Source organism: Phocoena phocoena, chromosome 16, assembly GCF_963924675.1.
Source record: "Phocoena phocoena chromosome 16, mPhoPho1.1, whole genome shotgun sequence".
Lineage (NCBI taxonomy): Eukaryota > Metazoa > Chordata > Mammalia > Artiodactyla > Phocoenidae > Phocoena > Phocoena phocoena.
The window spans coordinates 8,258,935-8,266,923 of record NC_089234.1 but is presented as its reverse complement, the minus strand read 5'-3'; the positions used below and the strand labels follow the sequence as shown (position 1 = coordinate 8,266,923).

General features: G+C 48.8%; 1 pseudogene; it reads right to left on the bottom strand.

Annotated features, from left to right (window-relative positions):
• Window positions 1-6,003: 6,003 nt before the first annotated feature.
• LOC136136592 (polypeptide N-acetylgalactosaminyltransferase 11 pseudogene) lies at window positions 6,004-7,778 on the bottom strand (annotated as a pseudogene).
• Between the last annotated feature and the right edge of the window lie 211 nt (window positions 7,779-7,989).

Genomic DNA, 7,989 nt, shown 5'->3' with positions numbered 1-7,989 from the left:
AGCTGGAGGAAGGATGAGTTGGCAGTTAGGGGTGGCGTGAGCTCCTGTCCAGACTCTCCTGGAGGCAGGCTGGACGCAGGGCAGACCCTCCCTCCCGCCCCTCATGCAGCCCCGGCGCCCCCAGCGGGCTGCGCAGTGATGGCAGGGCGGGGTCCATCCCCAGAGCCCACGCCACAGCTGCCCCGCTGGCTCTCACTGCCTCGAAGGTAGCTTCCACCCAGGGCTCTTGGCTTTGCCTTCAAGGTGCTTTGATTTCTGCAATGAAAAATTCCCCGAGGCAAAGAAACAGAAAGGAGTGGTTATCTGCTGAAATTCCTCACAGATTTACCCACGACTGAGGCCCAGAGAGGGGAGGGCACCCGGCTTGGGTCCCCAGGAAGCAGGTGGAGGGGCTGAGACCCGCGTCCGGTCCAGGTTCGCTGGCTCTCTTCTCCCTTAAAACATAGGGATGTGAAGGAAGGGCAGCGTCGTGGGCAGCGCCCGGCTAGCCCGCCTGTGGACACACAGGTGGTCAGAGGCAGGGTGGGCCTCAGAGATCATCAAGCATCTTTATAGAGGAGAGAAATGTGTTCCAGAGAAGGGAGGAGGCTCCTGCCAGCAGCTGGAAGTGACAAAACAGTACTTTGGTCCTAGGTTAGCGGTTGCCAAGCCTGACCAGGCACCAGAATCACCTGGAGCCATCATTCCAAACACGACTCCGGGGACCAGTCCCAAAGCCACACATCAGAACCTCTGTCGAAGGGCCCGACGTCTGCACTGTCACTGAGCAACCCAGGCAGCTCCAGTGTGTGACCAGGCTTGAGGACCATGGCACTGAGCCATTCCCAAGTGTGCCCTGGAAGGGGCTGGGGTGGGACCTCTGACCCCTGCCCTGGTCTCTAGCCGTGGGCAGACGGGAGGGAAGAGGGCAAGGAGAGTGTTCTCCCCTTGGGGAGGAAGAACGGACCTCAAATAGGTGCTGGTTCAAGAAAAAGCGTAAGCCTTGAGCCAACCCTTCCTTTGCGTTGGGTAAATCTAGACCTGAGGAGTTGGGTGCAGGGAGGTGGGGGGAGGGGGACTTCATTGGGTACAGCATCATTTTAATTCTCCGATTCTCTCCATTAGATCCAAAGAAGGACAGAGGCTGCATCTTACTCATTTCTGTACCCCAAGTGCTCAGCCCAGAGACAGGTACACAGCAGGTACTAAATAAATGCTCCTGAATTCCCATTATTAGCTATGCTGCGTGAGTGGCGCTTTCACGATAGAGTTTTCTGCCCCCTCTTGAGTTTCCGCAGACACTGGGAGTTGCTGAGAATGCTGTATTCCAAGTCAAAGTATTCATTATGACACACGCTGTGTGCAATTTCCACAGACCCATTCATTACCCCATAATGTGCTTGGGGAGGAAAACAAACCGCTCTTAGAAAGGCAGCTGTGCAGCAGCTGGGGTCAGAGCTCTGTCGCCACACTCAGTGGCCTTTCCAGGGCGCATCTCTGTTGACCGTGACCAAAAGGGCCTCTGGACCTGGGAGCATTGGACAGTGGATCTTCATCCAGGCAAGATCCAGTCACGCATCTCAGGCAAGGTCAAGAAGCCCGAGGACCCCAGGGACGAAACCCACTCCCTGGCCCCTGACATGTGCTAATTGCAGCACGTTTATTTGCAACGCTGGGGACCCTTTCAGTCATGGGAGCAACGCAGAAATTCCTCTGTTTGACATTTTCTCTGTTTATCTCATTAAAAAAATAGCTGCACGGTGCAGAAGTTTGCTCCTGGTCTCATTAGCTGTCTCCTCATAATTGCAGGTTTTTAAGCAAACTCCAGGCAGAGCCTCTGATGGAAATTAAACTCAAAGAGAAAGAGAACGAGAAAAATGCGTAGGAGCTGGATAATTGCATGCCTGTGTCTCTAGCGGTGAGCTCAGGCAAACAGAGCAGCAGATGGGGTCTAAGCTGAAGGAAATATGGAAATGAAGCCCAACTCAGACAAATGGTAAAATCAAAGCAAGCCCTGAGAACACTTCTGGACAAGCCTCTAGCTCTCTAGCTAGTGTTTGCTCGGTGACGTTACCTGGCAGTTGGCTCTGACATTTCCCCCCCACCCCTGACCGTACTCCCTGGACCTCCTCTCTCTCTTGGCCAGGGAGGGTTCCAGCACCTGCTCCAAGGGCTGCAGGTCACTGGACACCAGCCAGGGCACAGCTGGCCTGCACCTTCCCTCCCAGCCTCTCCCGCCAACTGCACTCACTTCCATCCAGCCAGCTGCAAGCCTACTACGCAGGGCGTTCGAGGGCTCTTTACTCTCACCAATCAGGTGCTAGATTTTTTTTTAACCTGGTGTCCTCCTCAGCTCATCCTCCAGCGTGGGCGGGAGGAGAAGTCATGGGCTCTGGAATCAGAATGACCTGGTATGGAATCCATTCATTGCCATCTTTTGTGACCGTTAACCTCTCAGAGCCGCCATCATTAAAATGGTGATAATAGGGCTTCCCTGGTGGCGCAGTGGTTGAGAGTCCGCCTGCCGATGCAGGGGACATGGGTTCGTACCCCGGTCTGGGAAGATCCCACATGCCGCGGAGCGGCTGGGCCTGTGAGCCATGGCCACTGAGCCTGTGTGTCCAGAGCCTCTGCTCCGCAACGGGAGAGGCCACAACAGTGAGAGGCCCGCGTACCGCAAAAAAAAAAAAAAAAAAAAAAAGTGGTGATAATAACACCCAAACTGTTAGAAGGATTAAATGAGCTGTCTCTGGAAAGCGCTGGCATGCAATAAGTACTCCATGTATGTTAGTTCCCTACTCAGTCTCCAATTTCTAAGAAATCCGTAATGTCCTCTGGAGTGAAGGACAGACCATTCGGGGGTTTTGGAATTGCTAGCTTTTCAGGGCAGCCTCTCTGGAAGAGACAGTATGGCTCAGTGAGAGGAGCCCTGTGGGTTTGCATCTCCTGTGACCCTTGGCCGTAGTCCCCATCCTTTTGGGTCTCCACCTCCCTGGTGCCATCAAGGATGTGGCGAGCCTGTCCCAGGCCCGCCCTGCTCAGCTGACGAGGTTGTGGTGAGTTCTGGGTGGCTAAGGTGTGAGAACAAGCTCTGGAAACTGGTAAAAAAGGAACTTTTACTCCAACCTAAATGGGTAGCTTATGGGAACGGGCAGCTCTGGAAACCCACAGAGGAAAAGAATTCTCAAGGACTTTTATTGGAGGCTCCGTGTGGGCTGGTAGCACAACTTTGGTGCAGCTGGTGCCATGGAAAGAGCCACAGCTTTGGAGCCTGAAGCATCTCGCTGACCTGTACCTGCTGTGAGGCTCCAGGCCGATTCTTTACCTGACAGTGGGAAATGGGAAATGTATAATGGATGTAAATGCTCTTTATAAACTGTAAAGCGCAGATCCACCTGTTAGTTTTTTGTAATTCTTCACTCTAGCCCCAAGGATGCCCAGCTCAACAGTATGTTCTGGTTGGTACTTAGTGTAAAATAGATAGTTAGTGGGAACCTGCTGTATAGCAGAGGGAGCTCAGCTCAGTTCTCTGTGATGACCTAGATGGGTGGGATGGGGGTGGAGGGAGGTCCAAGAGGGAGGGGATATATGTATACATACAGCTGATTCACTTCCTTGTACAACAGAAACTAACACAACATTGTAAAGCAATTATACTCAAAAAAAAGAAAAAAAAATCCTTGTAGAAGCGAATATACCCAGACCCTCCCTGAAAGCACATCTATGTGCAAGCAGCCTTTGAAGCAAGTAGCCTTAACAAGACGATATTTAATGCAAATTGGGGTCTGTAGAATAATGGCTCCCTAAAGATAATCCCCAGAGCCTGTGAATATGTTATGTTACCTTAAGTGGCAAAATGGACTTTGCAGATATAATTGAGTTAGGGATCTTAAGACAGGAATATTATCCTGGATTACCTAAGTGGGCTTAATGTAATCACAGGGTCCTTAAAAGAAGCAAGACAGAAACAGGGCAGTCAAGGAAGGAGATGTGACGATCGGAGCGGGGGTCAGAGCCAGAGAGAGACTGAAGATGCTGTGCTGCTGGCTTTGAGGTGGAAGAAGGAGCTCAGGGATGCAGGCAGCCTCTGGAAGCTGGAAATGGTAAGTGGATTCTCCCCTAGAGCATCCAGAAGGAACGCAGACCTGATATCTTGATTTTAGCCCATTGAGACTCGTTTTGGACTTCAGAACAATAGAGCTGAAAGGTAATAAATCTGTGTTGCTTTAAGGCACCCAATTTGTGTAACTTGTTACAGCAGCAAAAGGAAACGAATACACAGATAAATGGAAACTTCTGCAACTTGCATACAAAAATCCCAAAGCCCAGGCACAAAAAGGGAGAAACCTGGTTCAGCAGACACACTGTGGAACAGAGCCTAATGACTAAATGTCAGTGATGTGGCCCTGGTCACAATGGCAGCTTCAGTGTTGAGGCTCTGTTTGTTTGTTTGTTTTTAAAGAAGTAGAGTAACTGGAATGAGAGAGAGGATGTTTTACATTCACTAAGGTCACTGGTCACACAGAAACAATGGGTTCAGTTCAGGGCAAAACAATTCCAGGAGGGCATTACAAACTAGTTCATCTCCTAAGCGTGAGAGAGAGCAGGAACTCTCATACTTTACTGGTGGAGAGCAAACTGGTACCACTACATTGGATGGCAATCTGGCAATGTGTATTACAAATTTTAATGCGCGTATCTTTCAATCTAGCAATTGCATGGCTCTAAATCTATCACACAGATACCTGTACAAAGAGGTATATGCAATGCAAGGATATTCATGATTGTTTTGTCTGTAGTAGCAAAAGATCGGAAACTACCTCGTGTCCATCAGCAGGGGACTAGTTTAATGAAATATGGTTTTTATGAAACTGCCTATGTTGCTTTTAAAAGAATCAGGTGCCGCTTTAAATACTGACGTGGAATCATCTCCAAAATTTATTACTAGGCTTAAGAAAAGCAAGGTGCAGAATAGCGTATGTAATATTTTTGTCTAAAAGAATGTGTATACTTTGCAAATGCATAATTTCTCTTGAAAAGATAGGAAGTGGTAACGTGATTATCTCTGGGGGGAGGATTCCAGAGCCTGGAGTTATGGCAGATAAGGTTTGATTTGCCCTTCATCTCACTTTTACACTTTCTCCTCCCATGTGCCTGCATTACATATTAAAGAAAAGGAAGATAAAAGGGAAGGAAACAGAAGTCCCTGAAACCAGCTCATGGGTGTGGCTGTTAAAAGAACTGGAATGTTTACTCTGTGCAGAGGGCAAGGCTGAACCAATGGAGAAGGTTTGGTCTTTGAAAGAAGGAAGAATTTTCCAGCCATCGGAGCCACCTGAAGGAGAACCGGGCTGCCCCCGTGAGGAGTGAGTTCTCTGTGGCTATTGGGCTGCGTGAATCTTTCTTGCGGGGCCACAGCGGGGTCTCAAGTTTTGGAGGACTTAGTATAGTGCGGGAAGTTTCACCCCAGCTCCATATTATTATTATCTTTTAATAATAAAAAGGATCCTTTAAATGTAAATTGTACCATAATTCATCAAAATACTTTATAATAGTTAACTGCCTCTTAAATATAATCTTATACACGATGCTTCTGGAGTTGAAAGTAAGTGGATGCAATCTGTTTAACATTATCTATTTAGAACATGGTAATAGAAGTGGAAAAAATTAACAGTCTCCTATGAAGTCTTCTAAGAAAGGAAATCATAACAAGTTTCTGATCAGATAAATGCCATTCCGTTATTAAAATGGGTTAAAAAGAAGTGTAAATAGATTTGAATAGGCATGTCAGTTTCCTGGGTTTTGCCCTTCTCTACAAACTTGACTCTTTAATAGAGTTAAAACTGTATTCTTGTTTTCTGTCATAAGCAAAAAATTCCCAGCTCAGAAGTGACCTTAATGTCTTGGTGAAACATACTTCTTCACCTTCTGATGGTCACTTGGTGCTCCAATCTCTAGTATATCTGCTGTCTCACCTTTGCTAATCTTCTCAGGCATCTCCGTTAGGAGGACAAGTGTGATGAATCACTGTTCCAGCCACGGCGTCTGTCTTAACTCTCCAAATTGTGAGCAGCTGCCACCACAGGTTGCCATAGCAACATAGCCTTTGTGACTCGGTAGATGGACCACTCTTAGGCACTGTCCACCTGGCACCTGGTACAGCCAATTATTCTTCCCACAATTCTATTGCTGGGCTGCCCCTGATCCATTACACTCCATGAGCACTTGATGAATGAGTTTCCGACATATCCAGGCAAAGGGAGATTATTTAAAATCACTTCATGCTCTTCCTTATAAATTCAGAGCTGATTAGGGTCACTGTAGCCACATCCCTTAAGCACTCCTAGGCCTCTCGTCTGACTTGGGCAGCCCTGGGCCACCAGACACTTACTGATCTGGAGGTGACAGAGCCTTTCCCATTGAAGGACTTGGGGCATTTTGACCTTCTTTCGATAAAAATGGATTGCTAGGGTTTGGCATTGGGCTCAGGTATCTGCCTCTCTTGGCAAATGTTATCCAAATATCATTTAAATGATTCACAAGCCAACTTCTTCCTCCATTCAACATGCTTATTGATATTTCCGAAGCTTTTGGACCCCAGCCCAGGTCTTATGGAAAAATACTCCCGCTTGTATTCATCCAACTAAACATGAACCAGTCTCATCACGCATGTCATGATATCCTCGCCTTCAGGAGAACCATACGGTCGCCTTTTTCCAAAAATGTGTCCAACTCTAGAGCAAGGGATGATGAAGGGCTTACCTCCACCCATCCAAATCCGAAATGATATTTCGAAATTTTCTCCTCCCCAGATATCCATGCCACTGTCACATTGTCCAAGTTCAATGAAATAGTTTCTCTTCATGGCAAACGATCCTCCAGCAATGGTAGGTGTCTATTGGTGTAGTAGCTCCCTCCAGGCCTCTGAGCTTGGAAAAGGGAGCACGACCCCATCTGAAATGCAGCCCGCAGTTGAATCCCCCTCACAACACGGGAGGAGCTATAGGCGAGGGTCAGCACTGGTGGTGCTGGTCACCAGGCATCCTACCGTCCACTAGTCCTCCTGGATGATGGCCAGCGAGGAGCCGGCCACGTCACAGCCGCTCTGATGATTCTGCCTCAAATCAATCTCCCACGCTTTGTATTTTTTATTACTTTAACTTTTCCAAGGAGGTAGTTTTGGACACATTCATCCAGTTCTCCTTTCAAATCACCGTGCACGAGCATGACGTCCTGAAGAAGCCAGGCAGGCGTGTGGTCTAGGAGGCTGTGAACAGGCCAGAGCCAGGCACACAAGCCTTCACTGGAGAAACAAAAGGCAACAGCAGCCACCGGCAAATCCACTGAGTCAGACTTGTCTGGACATGTGCTGCGTTCCTCGTATCGGCTACATCTCTGTGGCAGCCAAGCCCTGACTCAGAAGCATATTGAAGGCATGTTTCTGATACCGCAGGTCTCTCAATGCCTGATCACTTTCATTAAAAATCATACCCAGGGCTTCCCTGGTGGCACAGCGGTTGAGAATCTGCCTGCTGATGCAGGGGACACGGGTTCGAGCCCTGGTCTGGGAAGATCCCACATGCCGCGGAGCAACTAGGCCTGTGAGCCACAACTACTGAGCCTGCGCGTCTGGAGCCTGTGCTCTGCAACAAGAGAGGCCGCGATAGTGAGAGGCCCTTGATGAGCACATTCTTAAGTGGCTGTCAGTTCACTGAAGTTGAAATAAACAAAAAGCAAAACTGTCCAGTTCCCAGGTGTAAAAGAACACATCCACAACATAAATATCGCACGGTGACACTTCCCACTGTAGACCCAGCATAGCTGCAGGGCTGCACTTCCCACTGTAGACCCGGCCTAGCTGCAGGGCTGCTTTCAACTTCCTGGAGCAGGTGCTGGAGCCATAAGCTGGTGCTGGAGGCTGGGTGTGAACTGGCGTGAGAGTGAGAAACTCTGGGGATGCAGTCGTGGGTTGGGGGCCACACTTCCGGAGCTTGACCTCCAGGACCCTGG